Source organism: Microcaecilia unicolor, chromosome 9, assembly GCF_901765095.1.
Source record: "Microcaecilia unicolor chromosome 9, aMicUni1.1, whole genome shotgun sequence".
In the NCBI taxonomy this organism is placed as follows: Eukaryota; Metazoa; Chordata; class Amphibia; order Gymnophiona; family Siphonopidae; genus Microcaecilia; species Microcaecilia unicolor.
The window spans coordinates 151,214,377-151,240,043 of NC_044039.1; positions in this window are offsets into that span (position 1 = coordinate 151,214,377).

The following is a 25,667-nucleotide window of genomic DNA, read 5'->3' on the forward strand; positions in this document are numbered from 1 at the left end:
TTTTATTTTTATTACTTTCTATAAGAAGAGGGAATGGGAGACTACAATAAAGGAATTACAGAGGGAGGTTAGAGAATAAGAAGGTACAGTGGGGGAAATAAGTATTTGATCCCTTGCTGATTTTGTAAGTTTGCCCACTGACAAAGACATGAGCAGCCCATAATTGAAGGGTAGGTTATTGGTAACAGTGAGAGATAGCACATCACAAATTAAATCCGGAAAATCACATTGTGGAAAGTATATGAATTTATTTGCATTCTGCAGAGGGAAATAAGTATTTAATCCCTCTGGCAAACAAGACCTAATACTTGGTGGCAAAACCCTTGTTGGCAAGCACAGCGGTCAGACGTCTTCTGTAGTTGATGATGAGGTTTGCACACATGTCAGGAGGAATTTTGGTCCACTCCTCTTTGCAGATCATCTCTAAATCATTAAGAGTTCTGGGCTGTCGCTTGGCAACTCGCAGCTTCAGCTCCCTCCATAAGTTTTCAATGGGATTAAGGTCTGGTGACTGGCTAGGTCACTCCATGACCCTAATGTGCTTCTTCCTGAGCCACTCCTTTGTTGCCTTGGCTGTATGTTTTGGGTCATTGTCGTGCTGGAAGACCCAGCCACGACCCATTTTTAAGGCCCTGGCGGAGGGAAGGAGGTTGTCACTCAGAATTGTACGGTACATGGCCCCATCCATTCTCCCATTGATGCGGTGAAGTAGTCCTGTGCCCTTAGCAGAGAAACACCCCCAAAACATAACATTTCCACCTCCATGCTTGACAGTGGGGACGGTGTTCTTTGGGTCATAGGCAGCATTTCTCTTCCTCCAAACACGGCGAGTTGAGTTCATGCCAAAGAGCTCAATTTTTGTCTCATCTGACCACAGCACCTTCTCCCAATCACTCTCGGCATCATCCAGGTGTTCACTGGCAAACTTCAGACGGGCCGTCACATGTGCCTTCCGGAGCAGGGGGACCTTGCGGGCACTGCAGGATTGCAATCCGTTATGTCGTAATGTGTTACCAATGGTTTTCGTGGTGACAGTGGTCCCAGCTGCCTTGAGATCATTGACAAGTTCCCCCCTTGTAGTTGTAGGCTGATTTCTAACCTTCCTCATGATCAAGGATACCCGACGAGGTGAGATTTTGCGTGGAGCCCCAGATCTTTGTCGATTGACAGTCATTTTGTACTTCTTCCATTTTCTTACTATGGCACCAACAGTTGTCTCCTTCTCGCCCAGTGTCTTACTGATGGTTTTGTAGCCCATTCCAGCCTTGTGCAGGTGTATGATCTTGTCCCTGACATCCTTAGACAGCTCCTTGCTCTTGGCCATTTTGTAGAGGTTAGAGTCTGACTGATTCACTGAGTCTGTGGACAGGTGTCTTTCATACAGGTGACCATTGCCGACAGCTGTCTGTCATGCAGGTAACGAGTTGATTTGGAGCATCTACCTGGTCTGTAGGGGCCAGATCTCTTACTGGTTGGTGGGGGATCAAATACTTATTTCCCTCTGCAGAATGCAAATAAATTCATATACTTTCCACAATGTGATTTTCCGGATTTAATTTGTGATGTGCTATCTCTCACTGTTACCAATAACCTACCCTTCAATTATGGGCTGCTCATGTCTTTGTCAGTGGGCAAACTTACAAAATCAGCAAGGGATCAAATACTTATTTCCCCCACTGTATACTTAAGGGGGTTGAGAGAAGGGGTTTTTAGGGTGTTATATGGGAAAAGAGCTCAATTAAATTAACCATTTCAAGAGTGGGCGGAGCTCTTAATACAGAGAACTAAATGGTTGAAGGTAGCAGTAAAGTAGAGGAACCTTTGGTGGCACAGCTGTGAGCCCAGGGAATACAAATAAATATTTGTGGAATTAGAAAAGGGATTCCAATCTATTCTTCTCCTAAAGCCATTGCCAATGCATTTTGGGATTACTACATCCAGTTGTATATATTTTAGAGGCCCCAGATAGGTCACTTCTTCTGAAAGGGATTTTTGAGAGATTCTACCCAACTAAGCGATCGGGAGAGACCATAAACTATCCATGGATTTTCAAGTTAACAAAATAGTGAAAACGTCTTTTATGTTGCTAAAAAAAACTTAGAGCTATTAGGAAATACTTTGAATGTCATTCTTTTAGGTTCATTATACAATCACTTCTACTATCACAAGTAGATCACTGTAATGTAGTATCTAGGTTGCTCTAAATCTATTTTTAAGAAATTGCAGACAGTTCAGAACGTAGTTGCCAGATTAATCTTTTTGGTTCACAAGCATGATAGGATCACACCACTTTTTCTTAAGTTACATTGGTTATCTGTTGAGGCACAGGTAGAATTTAAAATTTGCATACTTATATTCAAGTTTGATAAGGTTATGCTCCAGCATATATAATGTCAATGGTTCAACGATTAACTGGGCACCCCCAGTTAATAGTTGAACCATTTAATATATACCCCATAATTCTATAAAGGGTGCTTTGAGATGCATGTGCAAATTTGGGTGTGCAACCAAATTGTGCGCACTTCTTAATTGAATAATTGGGCAATTAGCACCAATAATTGGCTTTTTTAACAAGCTATTATTGGTGCTAATTGGAATCAAGATGTACATGCACTAACTTTTATGCATATCCAGAAAAAGAGGGGCGAATGGGAGGATCATGGGTGGTTCAGAGTGGATCATGGATGTGGTTTTTGGTTATACACACATTTATAGAATAAGGGGGTTCTGTGCCTAAGTTTTTGTTGGTGCAAATAGATGCATCTAAATTTAAACGTGACCCCCGGGACTTAAGTGCTATTCTATAAACCATGCCTAACTTCAGGCACAGCTTATAGAATAGCACTCAGCATTTTTTTTGTGGCATCATTTATAGAAAATCTAGCTCATATTGTTTTTGAAACCAGATTATGTTAAGTTTTCCGATATCGACTACAATTAAATCAAATACATTGTTTTCATCCTCTGTATCATACCCAGGGGTTAAGGTCTGGAATTTGTTGCCTCCCTCTACAAAAATGTTATGCAATTATGGTATTTTTAGCAAAGCTGTAAAAACCTTTTAATTTCAAAAGTTTCTGTTAATTAAGGGCTGAGTTATGTTTAAATCATGTTTATTGCATGGTTCAAAACACAATACAGAATGAATGTCAACATTTTACCACACATTCAAATTAACAGTTCAACCTTCCCCCCCTTTCACTCATCTCTATAAGGGCTGAGTTATATAGAAACTGACATCTGAATTTACTTCTGTTAAAATAAAGATAAATTCCTTTGTAAAATAATCAACGTTTAAGCTTTGTCTGTGAATGCTGATGCTACTGTATTTTTTTTGGCTGTTTTCAAATCTAATGCTGATGTTATTGTATTTCCTTGTTATTGTCCATGCCTTCTTGTTTGTAACATGCACAGAACATGATTATGGATGTTGCAGGCTATAAGAACTATAATAATGTAATGTAATTCAAACATATCAAAAAGACCCACTCATGCCATGTGGATCAAAAGCTAGTCAATAAATGTATTAAGTTAGTCAATTATTTGGTTGTTGGCCTTTTTTCTCAGATTACCATAATAATGTACCTTTCTATAGTTGTTACAGCTCAATAAAACTGAGAACAGCATAAAAGATTTTGTGGTATCTGAGTTTTCATTTCATTTAAGTTATGTATAGATCACAATCCCAGGAATCAATTACAGACCTGCCAAAAATGGCAGACTTTGGAGAGACCACAAAGACATTCTGACATCATAAGACAGAACCCATGTATCATCTTCTACCACATTGTGGTCTTTTAAAATGTATCACAACCCACTGAGATTCCAGGTTTCTTCTAAACCGATGGCTCCTGGAACACCGCACTACAGAAAATTAGATTGTGCACTGACTAATTTCTGGGTGTATTTTTAAATGACACATCACTGACAGTGACAGATCAGTTTGATTCCAATAGAGAAAGACTACATCAGAGCTCAATTCATTTAAAAAATGGTATACGTTCTACCTAACAAATATATATAATCCCAATAGATACCACTGGTAAATAGTCAAACAAATGAAATACAACAAACCAGGGTTTTAACAAATCGAGAAGGACACGAGAAAGAGTCAATATTTAACAAAGAAAGTAATGTTAGCAATTAATAATTAGTGAGATAGGAGAAATTCTCAGAGGAATAACTCACCCAAGCGGAGTGTCACCCTAAGGTCAAAAGCACTTCCTAGAGGGTAGATACGTTTCTCAATCTCAATGTCTACGTCCATTAGACGGATTCTGCCAGCATTAGAAGATCACGTTTGGAGAATTTGAACAAACGCCACATGAGGAATATAATAGTTGCCGGGTGTAGCGCCTTATACAAATTTTGCATTAGTATTGAATCAGCATTGAATTTAACTTAGGAGCATTTCAGTCCAGTCTAGCGGTATCTTTCCATACTGTAGTATAGCATCACATATAAGTGATATACTTTCATAACTATTGAACACATAGATGAGTAATCAATTAACACTGATGTTTGTGAGGATTACAACATATAATAGAGAGTAAGAACAGCATTAATTGTGAGAACTTCTATCAGTGTTGTGTTGGAAGGTTATGATATTTAACTTTAGATCCTTAGCTTTGTAGAGTTAAGTGTATGACAGAATGTATGAGTGATTGTGTGGGTTTGAGTGTATGATGCTTTAGTAGGAAGGACATGGGTAAGGTTCAATTATTTTGTGAACATTTATTTGCTTGATTATAATTGTTATTTAATTTGTGTATTATGTTACTGAGTGATATGGTTTTGTAATTTGTGTTGGGTTTGGCACCACTGTTGATATTGGGAGCACTGGATGCGCTTGTATTTACATTTGGAGGTTTTCAGTGATTGAGAAACTTATCCACCCTCTGGGAAGTGCCTTTGACCTTTGGGTGGCACTCCGCTTGGGTGAGTTATTATTCTTAGAATTTCTCCTATCTCATTCATTATTAATTGCTAACATTACTTTATTTGTTAAATATTGACTCTTTCTCGTGTCCTTCTCGATTTGTTAAAACCCTGTTTGTTGTATTTCATTTGTGCATTCTACCTAAGCAGGGACAGGGCCCACTTCTAGCTGCACCGCTATCTTCTGAGGTGGATTTCTCTGCCGGAGACATTAATTTGAACTTCTGCCACTGATTACAAATAAATATTTGGTACTTTGGGATATAGCATGTATGCATCACAGTACCAGGCTGAAACAAGTGAAAGCTGACATGCTTCTCATTATTATTCTTTCTATTGTTAAGACATTTGTGGGTAGGCCATGTGGGGAGCTCAGGGGGGCTTGTCACAAAGGAGCTTCCTTCTGCAGCACTGCTGCACTGTACTGCCACTGAAGGCCCCAGTTCCACTCCACATGCTGCCTTTTACCCTTACTTTCCTTAGATGGTGTGCTAGCTTGCCTCAAAAAGGGTCTTACGTTCACTTCTGTTCCTGCCCCTTGCATGTTTGGAAGTTCATTACTGGTTCTTCATGCTACAGATCAGTATCTTTGCCAGTCAGATTTTCAGGATATCCACAATGAATATGCATGAAAGAGATTAGCCATGGATGCAAATCAATCTCATGCATATTTATTGTGGATATCCTGAAGGGGGTACTCCAGGACTGATTTGGGAAACTTCTATAGATAGCTGTTTCTATTTGGTTTTCATCAAGGCCATCTTGCTGAAAGTCAGCCCTTATGTCAATGATTCCCAAACCATTGTCCTGGAGGCAGCTCAGCCAGTCAGGTTTTCAGGATATCCATAATGCATATTCATTAGAGATATTTGCATACACTGTCTCTACTGCATGCAAATCTCTCTCATCAATATTCAATGTGGATATCCTGAAAACCTGACTGGCTGAAGTGCCTCCAGGACCAAGTTTGGGGACCACTGCCTTATGTGCATCTTGACCTATCCCAGGATTGGGGGTTCGGGAGGGAGGAATCATTTAAGAAACAAAAGAAAAACTAAAGGGAACACTTGTTGGGTATAATTGTGCAAATAGCACAGAGCACGGTGGATGTAGTCCAGTTTCTTTTCAGCTAATCTATGGTGCTTTCTGAATTTCTCCCTCTTATCTTGCCCTTCACGTGCAGTCTCTTCCATTTAAAAGTGCTCTGAATGGTTCTCTCAGGATAGCGAGTGGATCACATGAAGCTGCCAAGTTATCAGCCACAAATATACTGCTCTGAGAGATGATGCTTCTGTTTTCAGTGCTGAAACCTTTCATGCCTCAGTGGACTCACAGAAGACTTGTAGTCCATGAGTTCTCCTTCTTCTATAACAAGCACCTAAAATTAGGTGTCAATTGTGCACATAAATTATAGCATGCTATCACTTGCATTGTTACTCGTACAAATGTTAGGTGCACACTCAGTAGTATTCTATAATTTTTGTGCAGAACTGCCTTAGTGCAAGGTTACATTCACAGGGGGAAGAGTATGGGCAGGCCGTGGGCTTGTCTCCCACTTACACATGTAACTTACAGAACCCTAATTTACATGCTATACACATTTATGCTTTCTATTGACATGGCATAAATGGGTTCACCTAAATGTAGTCACATAAGACCAGATTCTATAAATTGCACTCAGAAATGGGCGCCCGAAAAGACTAGCGCTAAGCATGATTCTCTAAAGGGCACGCGCCCTTTATATAATCGCATTTAGTGCCGATTCCCGCACCCACACTTTCAGCGCCAGACTTCTTCCTGCTGAAACCTGATGTAAATGCTGGCGCCCAAAGTGGGCACACTGATCCTATAACGCGTGCAACTTTTTGGAATGCCCCTGACATGCCCATGCCCCTCCCATAACTACGCCCCTTTTGAGTCATGTGCTATGGGAGTTAGGCACGCTGCCTTATAGAATGCTACACAGTCAGATGCCAACTAACTTCAATAATTGGTTGTTAGCACCCAATTATTGATGGTTCTGAGCTCAGTATTCAATTAATTTTGATGTGCATTTTGGGAGCGCACCTAGGCTTGGGCATGCAAATCTGGGTGCCATATATAGAATCCAGGGTATGGCTGTTAGTATTCTATGTCACAAAAGAGAGCATACAAAATAATACAGAAACAAAAAAGAAGCAACACTGGGCCTTCGGGATTGAGATAATCAATGTCCTTTTGATTATCTCAATCCTGAAAGCCCAGTGTTGCTTCTTTTTTGTCTCTGTTACTATTCTATAACAGAAATTACAGGTGTAATTGCCGTTATACAAGGTTCACAGCCCACATAAAGGGCTAGATTCTATATATGGTGCCAAAATCCGCGCTATTCTATAAGCTGCGCTTAAAGTTAGGCGTGGTTTATAGAAAAGCGCTTACACCTCAGATTCTCACTTATCTTTGGGCCATTCATACTGAATGAAACGTGGTGCAAACATACCTGCCTACATTAGGTGTGTATTCCTGTTATTCTATAACAATGTATGTTAATTTTAAGAATGCCCCCATTCCGCCCATGACCCTCCCAGTTCTGTGTCCCTCTTTTCAAATCGTGCATAAAATTAGGCATGGATCCCACGCCTAAATTTACGCATGTAAATTTGAATTAAATGTAATTAGGGCCAATAATTACTTGTTAAAAAGCCAATTATTGGCACTAATTAGCTTGTAATTTAATTAAATGGCATACACTCAAATTTGCACATGCAGTTTTCAGCAACTTTTATAGAATTAGGGAGCACCTACATTGTGGTGCTCAATTACAGAATCACCCCCTTTTTTATTTGCTCCCCTCATGCATTATTTTGAGGAATTTGCTGTCCTCTTATGTTCAGGTCCCAGCTGGCTGGAGCAGATTCCTGACAAACTCATCTCTTACAGCTTTACAAGTAATTTTGGAAATGGAAGAGCCATATATTAAAAGGATGCTGCCTGTGACAGTGCAGTTTAGTTAGTGCCAATTTAAACATTGGCTGCTGTGTATTACCACCACTCAATTCAGCCCTGCTGAGGCAGCACTGGTGGGATAACCCCCAGTTATCCTTTGAAGTTTTACCCTAAGGAGAGCTATATAAAAGTATTACTTTAACACTCGCTGTTACAATCTTTGATAAAATATTGCTTCTGTGAGCCATGTTGCCTTTTTAAATTCTTTCCTTTTGCTTTTACTCCCTGACCTCCACTACCATATTTTTGATGACTGGACCGGGAAACCGTGATTATATGTTGAGTGTGTGGTGATTTGGGGTGTGCGGTTTTTTTCTTCTCTTTTTCCTCTTTATCACTTTTGTAGTTCCTTTTTCCTCTGATGCATTTTATGTTTTTTAGATATTTTATTGTAAACCGCTCTGTTGGACCCTCTCTAAGCAGTACATAAAATTTTATTAAACTTTAAAGTTTCAAGTTTAATAAAATAAAGAGATATTGGTCTACTTTTGACCAACAGCTCTTTATTAGCAGCAAACAGTAAGACTTTCTCCTAGGCAAGGTGTCATTTAGGGGTCTCCTGTCCTCTGCATAAAAGTCCACCTTGTGTTTATACCGAGAACACCAATTGCATGGGATGCTTCAAAAGTCTAAACTCTTGCTGAAGGCAGGTTACAATTCAGGCAGAGTTGCTAGGACTGCAAAGATTCTATATCAGGTGCTGAATGTTGGATGCCCAAATTTGGGCGTGGATCCCAGATGCACGCATAAACTAATTAGTCAATTAGAACTGAGTTGATTGGTACTTAATTGGCAATAATTAGGAGTTATGCCTGCATCTACCCTATGCCCTAATCTATAACATGCATGCCTAAATTTCATTGTATACAACTCAAAATGAGGTGTGTCCAAGGGAGGGGCATGTGCAGGTCAGGGGTGTCCCCAGAAATTAGGCATGATTTTATAGAATTCTTAGATTTACGTGCCCTACTGCCACCAGTTGGGTGCAAGAATTTGTACCAGGTATCAGCAGGTGTATGTGCTCATCCCTAATGTTTGGCTCAGGAATCCACACTAATTGCCAGATTCTGTATAGCTCACCTAGAGTTCTGTGTAGAAATCCAAGCATATTCTATAACTACATGCATAACTTAATTAGCTTAACAAGCTAATCAGCGTTGTGAACAGCATTTAACAGCCAATAATGAGCCCTAATTGGCATTAATTAGAATTTATATGCACAAATCCCTAAGTGCATTCTGTAATAACTGCGCCTAAATTCTAATGTGTGCAGGCAAAAAGGGGCATGGTTATGGGCGTTTCATGGGAATTCCAGAATTTACTTGCGTACTTATAGAATATGGCCCAGTGCACCTAAATTTATGTTCAGGGATTTATGCCACTTTTTTGTTGGTGTAAATGGACACACATAGTTTTAGGCGCTAGAATATCAACTAGGCGTGTTCTATATACAGTGACTAAATCAAGGCACGGCTTATAGAACACGCTTAGTCAGAAATGTTTACTGTGCAGATTTTTTAGGTTCCATATAAAGAATCTGGCCCTAAGCCCTATTCTATAAAGATTGCGTAATGCAAAGTTACCTTTATAGAACTGGCATTTAGCGTAGCTTCTAACCTCCTAACTTTGGGTGCCATTTACTGAATCTGTCTCTGTATGTGCAGCATTTAAAACAATGAAAGAAACAGGTAAATCACATGACCGGCTGAGCTGCACATTTTTGAAGGCTACTTTGTACACTCTAACGTGGTTTGTGTATTGTTTTAGAATTCCAAACAGGCCAGAAAAGAGTACAACACTGGTGCCAATCAGGCATGTGATGCTCATTCCACAAAATTATCTTGTGGATGTGCACCTGAAGGGTAATTCTATAACCGGGCACCTACAATTAGACACCTAGAGGGCATATGGAGGAGCCTGGTCTAGAAAGGATCAAGAATCATCTTAGTATCTATCAGCCTATCTACACTGGTATCACCCGAAGCTCTATGTTCTGAGAACTTGCATTTACTAGAGGTTCCGGACTTTCGACTTGTTCATTTGGAATCCATCAGGAGGAGCGTCTACTCTGTTATTGGTCGTGCCGAGTGGAACAAACTGCCTGATGTCATTAAGAAACAGAACAAATCGGCCATGTTTAAGAGATTATTCAAACAGCACTTGTTGAAGCAACCTCTAATTTGTGCTTGATTTCAGGCGCCAGTGAACATAATCTGTGAATAGCCTTTTGTGAGCTGTATATAGTTATAGTTTGTTTTGTTTGTTGTTGTTTGTTTTATTGTGTGTGTTGTTTTGTACTCTGCTCTGGATAAGTGTGGAATATAAATATTTATACATTAAAATAGGCACCACTTTCCTTTATAGAGTACTAGCATAACCAGATACACATATATGCAACTTATGTCAGCCATAGAGCTGGTGTGTTAGCACCTAAACCAGTATTCTTCAATGTAAGGCCTGGGGGCCAATAGTGGGCTCTGGAGACTTTTGGGGTGACCCCCATCATCATTCTGTATTTTTTCTGTCTCTCTACCCAAGCTTGACAGAAAAGGGGAAAGTGGAAGGAGGGAGGAAGAGCCACATGCTTGAAGGACAAGCCATTTGAGAATGCATTTGGAAACACCCACCTTCTTGAGGATGCCTCCAATGAAAAGTTTGAAGGTGGGCTGGCAGGGATGGATTGACACCCACTGGTCAGCAGTGTCATGGCCCTGCATAGGAAGATATTTGGCAGCTCTCCTTTAACTCGTTATGGGGCCCTTCTACAGAGTAGTGGTAAGCCCAATGCGGGCTTACCACTCGCTCTTCCAGGACTACCGTTGGCCCAATGCGCCCGCCGGTGGTAATCTTGTCCTGAGCGTGTGCCATTTCAGTGGGAGAATCGGTAATCAGGCTTTGCCCCGTGCTGCTCGGTTACTGCCGAGTTAGTGCAGGAGCCCTTATCGCTAACTCAATGGGTGGCGGTAAGGATTCCCTGCTGCATGGCCATGCGGTAAGAGTTCACTCACCATGTGGCCATTTTTGTGTGTGTGTGTGTGTGTGGGGGGGGGGGGGGGGGGGGGGGGGGTTTTACCAGCTGTGGAAAAAAGGGCTGTGGCGCGCAGGAAAAGCAGCCCCTGCCACTACCACAGGGTCATTTTCCCACAGCTTAGTAAAAGGACCCCTTAGATCTAAAATGGCCCTGACTTAAAAATTAGTGAAGACCACTGGCCTAAGCACTGTAGATACCTACATAATTTACAGTATTCCGTCAGTTATCATGCAAGTTTAAGCCCCAATCAAGCTCTGCCCATCAGGACCGCTGAGAGGGGGGGGGGCAAAATTTCCCAGGTCCGGACCTCCAAGGGGGTCCCCACATTGGAGTCTCTCTCTCTCTCTCCTGCTCAGGTCCCGAGTGATCGCGTCCCGACAGGAGCAGGAGAGAGAAAACTCCAGTGCCGGCCCCCCCCTTGGAGGCTGGGGAGGACCTGGAGGAGCAGACACTGCAGGTCTTCCTCCAGTGCTGCTCTTCTGCCTATTGCTTGCTGAGCGGCTGCTTTTCTTCTCAGGCGCGCATGCTCAGTTTTGAAACTGAGCATGCCCTGAGAGACAAAGTAGCCGCAGGGGCAAGCAATTGGCAGAGTGAAGGGTCAGCACTGGAGAAAGACATCTTCTGCTGGCGGGCCTCGGGATCCCCACCAGCCAAGGTATTTGAAATTTTGAATTGCGGCAACAATCTGGGGGGAGGCAGTGGCGACGATCGTGGTGGGGGCGGCAGCGGTGATGATTGGCCCACTTCAGTCTCTCGGTGGCCCTGCTGCCTATGTGTACATTTGAGTCAGATTCATCGTGTTCAGGTAAATGTTCTGTATCACAGTGCCAAATCCATGTGCTCCCCTTCCCTTCCTGCTCTCCTCAACCCAGCTAAGTGTAGGAGATATGGCAGCAGTGTTGTGCAGGCACATGATAAGTGTGCATTTGAAGAGTGAGATTTAATGTGATTACATCTCTCTTATATCCTCTTCTTTAGGAGCCATCATGCATGTGTTGGAAGTCACAGGTGGGCTGCAGTTCAATGAGAAACATTTGATACAAAAAGCAATGATGTATAGTAATTAAACGTAATTAGTTACTGTACTTAAGTAAAGGTTTTGTCACTTTTACTTGTAAAGAAGTACAGGAAACATTTCTGTCTTTTACTTTTACCAAAGTAATAATTTCACCAATTTTTACTACTTTTACTCAGTTACATCTGATGCTTGCAGTTAATAGTAAAAAGTAAAGCAGAAGCGAGACGTAAACGAGAATTCCTCAGTAAATTGAATGAAACAGCAAAACCTATGAGAACGGTGGAGTTGCCTGTGTTTGTTGAACTGGTTACTGGTCTCCAGCCAGATAGAAAGTGTGGAGTTGGGTTACTTTGAAGTGGAGATGAAGCTGAAGCTGTTTGCAATTTCCTGCCAGCTGCTGCTATTCTGCCTGGTGCTGCGCTGCCATGTTTTAAAAATGGGTGCCGAGACTACTGCGAGAATATGAAATATGGCAGCTGTCACCCTAGATCTTTACATGTCAGCCTCCCATTCTCACAATTTTTACGGTTTAGACGCATTTGCACCACAGAAGCCAGCTTTAAACAACAGGCACAAGTTTTTAGGTCTAACCTTATACGAAGGAATTACCCGAAGAAAGTTTTGAAAAAAGCATTTCTAAGAGCAAAATACAATAATAGGGATTTGCTTCTGCAAGGTAGTAAGCATGATGACCCAGAAGACCACATCATGATGTTTATCATGAGGTATACTCCAGGCGGGGAGATGGCGGCAAAGATAATTAGACAACATTGGGCCATAATGAGGGTGCATCCCCTGTTCAAAGAACATCGCATTAGAACTGCTTCTTCTAGAACACGAAATCTCAAGGAGATATTGAGTCTCGCTGAGTTGCCAAAGGAAGAAGAGCGCAACGGAACGATTCAGGTGGGCCATTTTAAATGCAAAAAAACAGGATGCAAGACATGCGATCTCACTATAGAAACTGCTAGTTTTGTGCACAATGGAAGTACATACAATTTGAGGTATCATACCACCTGTCGCACTACTCATATTGTGTATTACATTATCTGCCCCTGTGATAAGGTATACATTGGGAAGTCCAGTAGGACTCTCAACGCGAGGATGGTGGAACATAGGTCCAGGATAATGGCGCAGAATCTAGGAGCTCTGCTGGTGCAACATTGTATAAACAGCAAACATGCTGTGGAGTCTTTGCAATACATGGTCATTGATCATGTTGCACCTAGCCCAAGAGGGGGTGATCGCAACAGAAGTTTATTACAACGTGAAACCTTCTGGATATATCATCTGGATACTATCGAGCCCAATGGGTTAAATACATATATTCATTGGGGCTGTTTCATGTAAATAGTATCAGCTGTTATCCGGGCATCCTCTATCGTGGGCGGGTCTTCCGGTTACCAGTTTAAAAGAACACCGACGCCATGACAGAGTTCCTCAGCAGGAGATCTAAGCGGATGAAGCGAATCTGTAAGCCATGAGTTTGATGTTATCAGCAGGAGTGCGATATTCACATGATTTTTTGACTGAGATATGGTTCCTTTTGCAGGTACACGCTGATTATTCCCTTGACAAAGCATTGTATGCGAAACAGGCACCTGTCGGGATTACAGCCATTCCTGAGAGCGTGTAAAGATAAGTTGTATTAACTCAGCTCCTATGTCTCCTACATGAAATAAATGTAATTTATGGCAGTCGTAAAACCTGAATATAAGAGAGGTATATAGACACATAAGCCATTTCCGGGACCACAATTGTTTGAAATTGCCTCCGGCATTTGAAGTGTAAAGTGTGAAGACCACTTGAGTGCTATGTTGTGAAGAGGTGTGAATTATAAATGAAGAGTGATATTCAACAAAAAGTTTAAAAAAATATTAAGTAAATCAGACAAAAGAAGAGATCACTAGTCACAATTACACGTATCACAATATCACGGATGGTTGGAGGGTGTCAATGATTATAAAATGTCACACTATACAGGCTCACCTGAAGGGTGTTAAAAGCAGTAGCCTAAGTAGTTGAAGTGACTGAATGAGACTTCTCCATTCCATCTCAAGAAAGATATAGTAGAATTGGAAAAGGTGCAGCGAAGAGCGACTAAAATGATAGCGGGGATGGGACAACTTCCCTATGAAGAAAGACTAAGGAGGCTAGGGCTATTCAGCTTGGAGAAGAGACGGCTGAGGACATGATAGAGGTATATAAAATAATGAGTGGAGTGGAACAGGTGGATGTGAAGCGTCTGTTCACGCTTTCCAAAAATACTAGGACTAGGGGGCATGCGATTAAACTACAGTGTAGTAAATTTAAAACAAATCGGAGAAAATTTTTCTTCACCCAACGTGTAATTAAACTCTGGAATTCATTGCCGGAAAATGTGGTGAAGGCGGTTAGCTTAGCAGAGTTTAAAAAGGGGTTGGACAGTTTCCTAAAGGACAAGTCCATAAACCGCTACTAAATGGACTTGGGAAAAATCCACAATTCCAGGAATAACATGTATAGAATGTTTGTACGTTTGGGAAGCTTGCCAGGTGCCCTTGGCCTGGATTGGCCGCTGTCGTGGACAAGATGCTGGGCTCGATGGACCCTTGGTCTTTTCCCAGTATGGCATTACTTATGTACTTATGTACTAATACGGATTAGCACCGTGTTCTTTATATTCTACCACTAGTGGATGTTGTGAGTATTTCTAGGATAAGCAGCATAAAATGTATTGTACCATTTTGGGATCCTGCCAGGTAGTTGTAACCTGGATTGGCCACTGTTGGAAACAGGATGCTGGGCTTGATGGACCTTCGGTCTATCCGAGTTTGGCAATACTTATGTACTTATTGTAACCACAGAAAGGCAATGTGTCAAGTCCCGTCCCCTTTCCCCTTTACGGCCATGCATTAAAAACATTAGTGCATGGCCATTAATACAGAAAAAGGCCATGTTTACTGCTGCAGTAATATGGCCTTAGTGTGCGGGGGGGGGGGGGGGGGAAACCCATGCCACTTTTTGTTGCAGCTTAGTTAAAGGACTCCTTTATGCTTGCAGCCTGTGGGTCTCATAATTATAGAAACTGTGAGGTTCCATTCTTCTAGTCCATCTGTTTGAGCACTCTAGAAACTTTGTGCTACTAAACTGGAGGGGGGGGGGGGGGTCGTGTTTGGGTGGGAGAGTAGTTGAGGAGGGAGACTTATTTTTATGGCCAGATTATGTCTGTACTGACCTCTCACCACCTCATCTTTCCCTATGCCACATTTTTATGCAATACCTACCCCCAGGGTGATTTCCGCTTAGATTAACTACTGCTTTAAAAACACACTTCATTCTGCTCTCCCACAAAGAGCCTAGGGCAAAAAACTTGAACATGTGGCCTGAAGAACTGGTTTTGTACATATTATTAGGGATTATAATTTGGACACAGGAGCCAGTTCTGTGGGTGCTTAAGCACCCCCAATATTGACAACATCTTTGACTATGTCTACCGAGGGGTAATTTCCTTAGCACCTCCTATGGTTTGGAAGCTCTATGAATTTGTGATTCCATTGTTATTAGTTCTCTACTACTGATCTGTTTCAGCAAAATGTTTTTGGTTCCACAGGGGGTCTTTTACTAAGGCACGCTCACGTTTTTAGCGCACGCTAAAAATAGGTGCGCACTAAACGTTAGAGACGCCCATAGGAATATATTGACGTCTCTAACCTTTAGCGTGTGCTAAAAATGTGAGCACGCCTTAGTAAAAGACCCCCCACAATTTCTTACGGTTATACCAGTTTGTGTTTTGATATCATTATGTCAATGCACTCATCAACTGAAGACGAGTTTGTTCAAGCATTATGTTAAATGGGGAACTTGAACATAAACTAAGAAATCTGTAGCACCGACTTCAGGGACATATGTTGTTGTTCTGCGATGAAATTGGGTTTAGTGCAGCCGCTTTAAGCTTTGAAGCCCACTTTGAAACATTAATTACTGTGCTTTGGCGACAGAATGGCGTCACTGTATCTCAAACACTAAGCAAATCTATTTGCAGTAGTCTTGCTGTTTATCTGCTGGTTCCTATTAATGACAGGCGGTTTCATCTGAGCTGGTTTAAACTGTTGTTACCATGTGTTCGATATACAGGCGCACGAATTATTTCATATTATTGTTTAGTAAAGTAATTGGGAACAGATTTGTTTTCTGCATTTTACTTCTTGGGTTCCCCCTCCCCCCATCTCCTCTTGTATCTCAGAGAATGAAAGACAAAAGGAGAGAGAGAGATACATGGGGAAGGGGACCAAATGTTCATGGTAAAAACTGAGATGGCTCCAATAGCTCTGCTGAACTGTCTTAAGCCATAAATCACTGAAAAGTCACTCCGAGGTGTGGACGTGGAAGATGGAAGCTGCTCCCTGCCAGCCAGCTTGCACGCCACCCCCTCTCAGGGCCAGCCAGGCCTGTTTATCTGCGCATGCGCGCTGCCACTGTTTTGAAGCCGTCTCGGGGTTTACATGAGGTGACTCGGCTCTGCCTCCAGCAGAAGGTCTTGCAAAGTTAAACAATCTACCCTGGCGTGTTCTGTCTGAGTAAATACAGGCCAGAGTGGAGTAAATAAACAGCCAGGCACAGCTCCAGACAATGGACTTTACGATGAATTAATAAACTCGGCATCTCGCTTTAGCGGAGAGTGACTGAAACTGGCAGCCGTCCCTGGCTGCGGGCCAAGAACAATTATTACGAGACAAGGGCCCAGAGCATGCTGGCATGGAGCATCCACAGCTGGAGAATAGGTAACAGGAGCACGGCTCTAATGGCTGTGTGGTGCTTAGTAAGGTCACATCAGCACTTCTGCACCATTCGATCGATTAATTACCCTGAAGGCAACAAGCTCTTAGGTATGACAAATTAGGGATAGCCAAGCGCAGGGAAACTGATAGAAGGGCACACAAGGGTTTATAGATGCAGCAAAATTACTCTTTGTTCTTTGGAAGAGCTTGCCCTGGATTCAAGGCATGTTAACAGCTCCTTCAGGACCTTTGTATTTCAGGGGCTACTAACGAAGTAGCGTGTTTCTGTTTTTTTCTCAGGACAAAGAGGAATAGCCTAGTGGTTAGGGTAGTGGGCTTTGGTCCTGAGGAACTGAGGGGTAGATGCATCAAGCAAACGTAAAAAAATCAGAAACGTTAAAACCTTTACCGAATTTCAAATAACGAAGCATGCTCCAAAAACACAGCCCCAAAAAGTTTGGTGCGGTATTGGAAAGAACGATGCACCAATCCCCGTCGGTAATCGGCTCGTAAAGCATGCGCAAAGCAGCCAAGTGTTATGCTGGCTGCTCTGCGCATGCCAGAAACGTTCAAAACACAGTCAAATCGCAAGCACATGGCTCCCAAATCAAAATAAAAATAAAAAAAGGATCGGGAGGGGGCAAGGGCGCTCATCAGGAGCGTCCTGTACGGACGGCCTTGCCCCCCCCCCCGCTGCTCCCCACTTTCCGCCGCTCCCCCCACCCCGAAAAAGCAAACTTCTAGAAGCCCCTGCCCCCCTCCCTTCCTCACTACTCTCTCACCTCAGCTCCGCCTCCCGACATCCTCCGTCCGTGCCCCGCCCCCTTTTGGGGTCGTCGCCGCCATTCCCCTCCTCCATCGGGCCCCCCTTCCTCTTACCGGGCCCGTGCAGCGCCTCTCTCCTCTGTCCGAAGGCGCTGCACGGGCAAGAAGAAAGCTGAATCAGCTGATGCCTGCCTTCGCGATGGCGCGTCTTTCTCCTGCTGCGCCCGCCCCTGTCTGACGTCAGTAACCTACGTAGGTTACTGACGTCAGACAGGGGCGGGCCCAGGAGGAGAAAGACGCTCTATCGAAGCTAGGCGAAGGCAGGCATCAGCTGATTCAGCTTTCTTCTTGCCCGTGCAGCGCCTTCGGACAGAGGAGAGAGGCGCTGCACGGGCCCGGTAAGAGGAAGGGGGGCCCGATGGAGGAGGGGAATGGCGGCGACGACCCCAAAAGGGGGCGGGGCACGGACGGAGGATGTCGGGAGGCGGAGCTGAGGTGAGAGAGTAGTGAGGAAGGGAGGGGGGCAGGGCTTCTAGAAGTTTGCTTTTTCGGGGTGGGGGGAGCGGCGGAAAGTGGGGAGCAGCGGGGGGGGGGGGGGCAAGGCCGTCCGTACAGGACGCTCCTGATGAGCGCCCTTGCCCCCTCCCGATCCTTTTTTTATTTTTATTTTTTTATGTGTTTTCTGAGGTCCTTTGGACCAATCACAGCGCTTTTAGCTCTGCTAATGCGCTGGGATTGGCTCAAAGTTTGTTTATTTTTTCACTTAACACTTTTTCCTGGCACAGAGCTGTCCTAACGAGAGGTCCAGACCTCTCGTTAGTTTTCCTGCCTTTTTCCTGCGTAAAGGCAATCGGAAAAGGTTTGTGCATGTCGTTTTAATGGGGTTTTCACACTAATTGCTCATCTCCATTCCGTTTTCGTTAGCTGCTACTACCGTCGAAAAATAGGCTTTAGTGCATGGAAAGGATCGGAAATTCTTCCTTAAGGGCTCATTTAACGATGAAAAACGTTTAGTGCATCTGGGCCTGAGTTCGATTCCCGGCACAGGCAGCTCCTTGTGATTCTGGGCAAGTCACTTAACCCTCCATTACCCACTGCATTGAGCCTGCCATGAGTGGGAAAGCACAGGGTACCAATGTAATAAAAATAAGATATATTTCTTTCTGAGCCCTAGGAGGAAGGATTTTTCACTCAGGGTGGTGCAATCAATAGCTGCAACACTAAAGAACTTAAAAATGAGATTGATGGGTAAGATGGAGCAACTAGACTCAAGAGAAAAGTTCTGACCCAAGGATGTAAGCTGACTGCCATATCTGAGGTTGTTCTGGATTCAGGGCCTGCCCCTAGGCAGACTACGAGTCCACCTAAGCAGGGGTGTATCTGAACTGCGGCGGTAGGGGGGGGGGGCCAGAGTAAGGGGGCACATTATAGCCCCCGCCGCCATTGCCGATCCCCCTCCCCCCAGCCGCTGCCATTGCCAATCTCCCCCCCCCCTGCCGTTGCTGTCGCCTACCTTCGCTGGCGGGGGACCCCAACCCCCGCCAGCCGAGGTCCGCGTCCTCCTGCCGGCTGCCTGTAAAAGAATTCTGTCAGCTGGCGGGGGACCCCCAACCCCCGCCAGCCAAGCCGAGGTCCTTTCATTTCTTCTTCCACTAAAGCTGGCGAAAGTTTCTTCTGAGTCAACGTGCAGCGACGTCAGACTCAGAAGAAACTTTCGGCGCCAGCTTTAGTGGAAGAAGAAATGAATTGCACCACACTGCTTTCACCCCTCTCTCTGCGCCATCCCGGCATCTGCATTCCTGTCTCTGAATCCAGTCCCTCTCCGGTGTACCGTACAGGTATCTTTGGCACCCGCAGCAATTCATTCTCGCACCAGCCCTGCGTGCTTCCATCTGCCACATTCCACCAGACAGGAAACAGGCAATGACATCAGGGAGGACAGGATGTGGCAGATGGAAGCCTGCAGGACCGGTTCAAGCAGCAAGAATGAAACTGTGGGCGCAGAGGATGCCTGTACAGTACAACAGGGAGGGACGGGGACGCCATGGAGGAGAGGGAGGATATGTGGAGTAGGTGAAAAAAATCTGTATTTTAAAAAATATCTCTAGGAAGATATTTGGTGGGGTGCACGGCATTCTGCATGTGAAAGGGCCAATCCAGTTTTCCTCTGGGCCCATCCACATGCAACATACTGCTATACCTCTGGCTTCAGGACAGCTGGAGGCAGCTTGTGAGGATGGCTGCCGTGCCAAGACCCCTCTGAGAAGGGAAATAAACATTTTAAAGAAGACCACAATGCGAGGGGAAGGGAGGAAGATGGACTGTGGTGGTGGTGAGAAGAGGAAGAGATGCCTGGACTGTGTAGTATCAATGCAGGTGGGGAGATCCTTCATTTCTGCCCTGAGCCCCACCATGTCTAAAACCGGCCCTGCTCTTCTGCCACTGTCCTCTCTGTCTTCCAGAGCCGGAGGCAAGTGGATTCAGCACCTGCAGAGGGCCTTGAAGCACATACTGGCACTCAAGCACAGTTACATCCCACCCTCCCTCCGAGAGGAAACTCTATATTAGAAGGAGGTAGGACACAGCAGCACTTGAGTGCAGGTCTGTTTTTCAAGGCCCTGTGCAGTTGCTGAATCTATTTGCCTCTTTGGCTCTGGAAGAGAGAGGATGGAGGTAGGAGGAAGGGAAAGGGGGGAGATGTTGCATATAGGAGAGAGGAAAAGGAAAATCAGATAGTGGGATAGGGGTTAGGTAGGGAATAAAGAGATGGTGGACTGTTGAGGGGGATAAGGAAAGGAGTATGAGAAGCTGGGCTGTGGGGGGGGGGGGGGAGGGATGTTATAAGGCTTGGCATGCTCTGGGGTAGTGGGTGGGGCATAGCTGAAGGTTTGCCTAGGGTGTTTGAGCTGGCCCTGCCTGGATTTTGAATCTAGCTTTTTTTTTTCAGAGTTATGGTTTATTTGTTGTTGTTTTTTTTAATTCTAGATTGCTCAAAAGATTTTTTTATAATAAAATAAATTAATAAACCAACTGTAGATACACAGTGGCTGTAGGGCTTTATCTTCCCCGGCTTATTCTGGAGAGCTAATAGATATTAGGTACTTCTTGGAACTCTGCTACCTTTTTAACTCAACATTCATTGCCTTCATCAACCTTACGGGCTCATTTTCAAAGCACTTAGACTTACCAAGTTCCATAGGTTACTGTGGAACTTTGCAAGTCTAAGTGCTTTTTGTATACAAGTCGAAATGCAGTATAGCAAGTATATTAGTAATAATAATCTGCATTCATAAGTCTCACTAAATGGAGCCACAGCAAACCTAGAAACTTATTTTCCTTTTAAGTGAGACAAAGAACACCACATCATAACTGATCGTGGTTTCATCAACATCTGGATTTGCAGAGAAACTGGCCTTTTTACTAAATGACACCATGCACTTCCTGGACTCAAGGATGTTCACTTTCTTCTTGTTGAGCCACTCCATTGTAGCTTTTGTTTTACATTTAGGGTTATTGTCCCACTGTAAGATAAATCCCTCCATTCCTAGGTCTTTGGAACTAGTTTTCCTCTAGGAGCTTCCTCTCCTTTGCATCATTCATTTTTTCCTTGATCTTCACAAGCCTCTCCTGTCCCTGCTGTTGCAAACCATCTTCAGGATATAATGTCACCTCCGTGCTTTACTGATGATGTTAGCAGGTGATGTGCTGTGTTTGTTTTACACCAGACATATAAAGAGCACACACCTTATATAGAATAACATTTAGGGACAGATTCTATATATGGCACCTAAAAAATCCACACGGTTAAGATTTCCGCCTAAGCATATTCTATAAGCGACGCCTATATTTAGTGCCTAAAACAATGTTTGTCCATTTAGTGAAAAAAAGTGGCCAAAATCCCTATGTGTAGATTTACGTGTACTGGGCCATAGTCGACTGCATGCATAAATGTTGGAATGCCAACAAAACACCCATTTCCCCGCCCACAGCCATGCCCCTTTTGAACTGCATTCATTAGAATTTAGGTGCAGTTCATGTGTGTGTAAATTCTAATTATTGCCAAGTAGTGCTCATTTTAAGTGCTGTTGTCAATGCTGATTAGCTTGTTAAGCCAATTAAGTTAGGTACGTCGTTATAGAATACTCCTAGATTTCAGCACAGATCTCTAGGCACACTGTATAGAATCTGGGGGATAGTGAGGGTCCTGTGCCTAACATTTGGACACTGGACTTACGTCTGGTGTAAATGCCGGTGCCAAAGTTAGGCAGTTTTCTGTAAATCCACACACAAGTTTTTGGAATGCCTGCAACATGCTCGTGGCCATGCCCCCTTTTGAGTTAGATGCCGTGCCTTACTTATTTATTTCTGTATTTATATTTCATGCTATCTTACAAATTCTAGGCAGAGTACAATATTACATACACAGTAATTAAAATCATCAACAGCAATAGAATAGTGTGCATCTAGATGTGTGTGCAAATTTTAATATATATATATTTGGAAAAACACGTTTTGATAGCGCCAAACTGCTCAGAGAAAATTGCATTGGCTACCAATCAAAGAACGTATCACTTTCAAAATCTGCACGACTGTTCATAAAATTATTTATGGCGAGGCACTAGGATACATGACAGACCTCATCGACCTGCCAACTAGAAACACCACAAAATCTGCACGATCATACCTAAACCTCCACTACCCAAGCAGCAAAGGACTCAAATGCAAATCCACCTATGCAGCCAGCTTTTCCTACCTAAGCGCACAACTGTGGAACGCATTGCCAAAAGCAGTAAAAACTACGCTCGACCACCTAAATTTTCGGAAAGCACTAAAGACAGACCTGTTCAGAAGAGCATATCCCACCAACCCAACATAAAAATACCTGGTCACTTGCGACACAATGTAACCAAAGACTGCAACGGACATTACCTGACTCTTCTTCACCCTTTCCCCCTCTAAGTTCCCCCCAACTGTACCTACCATACATGTACCTCATTCTACCTCAATATCACTTTGTATTCATTCATACCATGTATTTGTTCAGACCGGAATCGGCTAACACCGTTAACGGTTATATGTAAGCCACATTGAGCCTGCAAAAAGGTGGGAAAATGTGGGATACAAATGTAACAAATAAATAAATATATGCCAATTAATAGCAGTAATTGCTTGTTAGCTAGTGATGGTTCAGAGCTCATTATTCAATTTATTAGGTACCATATATAGAAAATGGGGGACATTGCTGAGCACTGGGATCAAAGAGTTCCACTCTGGTATCACCATATCACAAAAAAATCCATAAGTTGTTTTTTTTGTTTGTTTTTTATTTTGCAAATAATGCAGCACATCATTTCTTCAGCATTGGCTTCCTTTTTGCACCTCACATACAGGTGAGGCTGGATTAACCATCAGGCAGTATTGTTCAAAATACTTGGTCAAAGTACTTAAGTAAAAGTAAAAATAAATGTATTTTTTAATACTTAAGTAAAAGTACAGTGAAGAACATATTAAACATTTACTTAAGTGAAAGTACAAAAGTTATTGCCTAATATCATACTATTTGAGTAAAAAGTACAAGGACCATAACTACAATGAATGCAACTATTGCCAGCATTTTTATCCTAACAACTTTATTGCCGAACAATTCAATTCACTTTGATTTTAGTAAAACTACATTATGAAAATCACTGTCACTCATACGAGTGCACTTGTGAGTCATTATTAAACCAGCACAGCTAAAAAAAAAAGTGTTCAACAACTGCCCTGGAAGGAAGTGGATTGTTAAGTCTGATAAAAAGTTCCTTCAAATCAGGCCAGGCTGCAATATTACTGATATCTTCGGACTGGGTCTGCAGATATTGATCAACAGAATTTGTATCTGAAATGCTTGACTTCCGTATATCGAAGAATACTTTATCATCTTCATTGTCATTATCATCTACGTGTCACGATGGTGACTGTTTCCTTGTCTGTGCTCCCCTTGCCCTCTGGTGGCCAGAACCGGTGGCTGCTATGGACTGTCACCCGTTCCAGACTTCAGCGCAGTCCGGTCCGGATCTTCCGGGCTGCCAGACTTGCTTTTCTTGTTTGTGCCTGAATAGCACCTGCTGCCTTGTGATTCCTGCAGTGAACTTCAGTTGCTAATGGGCTTTATTAACCACTTGAAACTTCTGTGTTTGCCTTTGCATCATCTAAGGTCCCTGGTATGTTGGTGTGCTCTGTGCACTTCTGCCTAGTCCAGTTTCTTGTCTGAGTCCTTGTCTGGTTCTAGTTTGTGTGTAGTTTAGCTTTGGTTTTATTGCTTATTTCATAGTCTTGTTTCTGGTCTGTATTCCTTGTCTAGTTCTTGGTTGTCTGTGTTTCGTTCTTAGTTGCTGCTTGGCAGCTTTTAGTCCTGACTCTTTTGTGTGTGTATCCTGTTGGTATCCAGTTCCTGCCCTGTCCGGTAAGTCCAGCCGGCCGCCGGCACTCAGGGGCTCAACTCCTGAGGAACGGCGGTCAAGTGCTGGTGAAGTCTAGCTGTTCCTGCTCTGCCTGTTCCAGCTTGTTTGCCTCAGCTGCAACTCCAGTCTGGGGTTCAAGTCCTGTTCTGCCTTGTCTCTGGTTTGGGGGTGGTTTTGCCTGCCACTGCCGCTCCACGGGCTCACAAACATAGTGTTTCCGTGAGAAGCCTAACACTAGGTTAGACCTAGTGTGGATTCATCACTTGCATCTTCATTTTCATTGTGATCATCATGCTGTACGATTACAGAGAAGGCTTTCAGAAAAATTGAATCATTGTGGTTCTAACCGTTTTTCAACTGATGGTAAACTGTTTGAATATCTTTGAGAACTGATGCAAGAATATCAAATATGTGGGAATCCTTCAGTCTTTATGCCAGACAAGCAAACTTCCTCTCTAAAGCCTATCAATCCAGTGGACAATCACCCCAATGTAAAATTTTCCATGGGATGACCAGCAATCTGTTGTGTTAGAGACATTTATGTATTCACCAAGAATTGCAAACAGCTTCAGCTCTATCTCCATTTCACAGTAACCCATTTAATCACTGTTCTTTATGACTGGAGACCAGTAACCAGTTCAACAAACACAGGTAACACCACTGTTTTCATAAGCTATATTCACTGAACTGCAACATTTAAGATGAGATGAACCACTGTTCGTGTGACACGTTTTGCAGTAGCAAAATCCTGTTCCAGGTTTCATTTGGTTTACTGAAGAATTCTCGTTTATGTCTTGCTTCAGCTTTTACTTTTCATTTTTAACTGCAAGCATAAGATGTAACTGAGTAAAAGTAGTAAATTTTTGTGAAGTTATTACTTTGGTAAAAGTAACTAAATATTTCCTGTACTTCTTTACAAGTAAAGATGACAAAACCTTTACTTAATTACAGTAACTATTTATTCATTTATTACATTTGTACTCCCCGCTTTCCCGCTCATCGCAGGCTCAATATGGCTTACATAGTAACAAGAGAATACAATCTGTAGTATCAAAACCAACAAAGGAGGTGTATGGTAGGACAAATGAACAAGGGGTAAATGGGATAAAAGAGGTATGAGAGAAAGGATAGGGATAGGTAAGGAAGTGGAGCGATAAAGAAGAGGTAGGGGAAGAGCATGGAGGATAAGAAGGTTGGTAGGAGGTAATTCCTGAGTCATTGTTGTTAATGATTAGATGAACTGGTAAATGGATGGGTTGCTTATGTTTGCTTATGGTAGGTCAAGTCGTTCGGGTAAATCTGTTTGAATAGTTACATTTACTTTGTTACTATACAACACAAACTCAAAGAACCATTGGTGCAAACTTTCACACTTTTGAACATTTGTACAGAACCATTTTAGGAGGGGTAGTATTGGAATGATCACATTTGCTAAGTTTACTTATCGGACACAGAGAGGGTACGAAGTACAAGACAAAGTCCAAAACAGCAAAAAGCACTAAGAGCCTTCAAATTAGAGACACAAGATTGTTGCTCAAGCTATATAATTAAAAGGATTTGTATCCCAAATTTGAAGACTCTTAGGCCCAGATGCACTAAACGTTTTTAATCGTTAAATGAGCCCTTAAGGAAGAATTTCCTATCCTTTCCATGCACTAAAGCCTATTTTCCGACGACAGTAGCAGCTAACGAAAACTGAATGCAGATGAGCAATTCTTCTACAAATC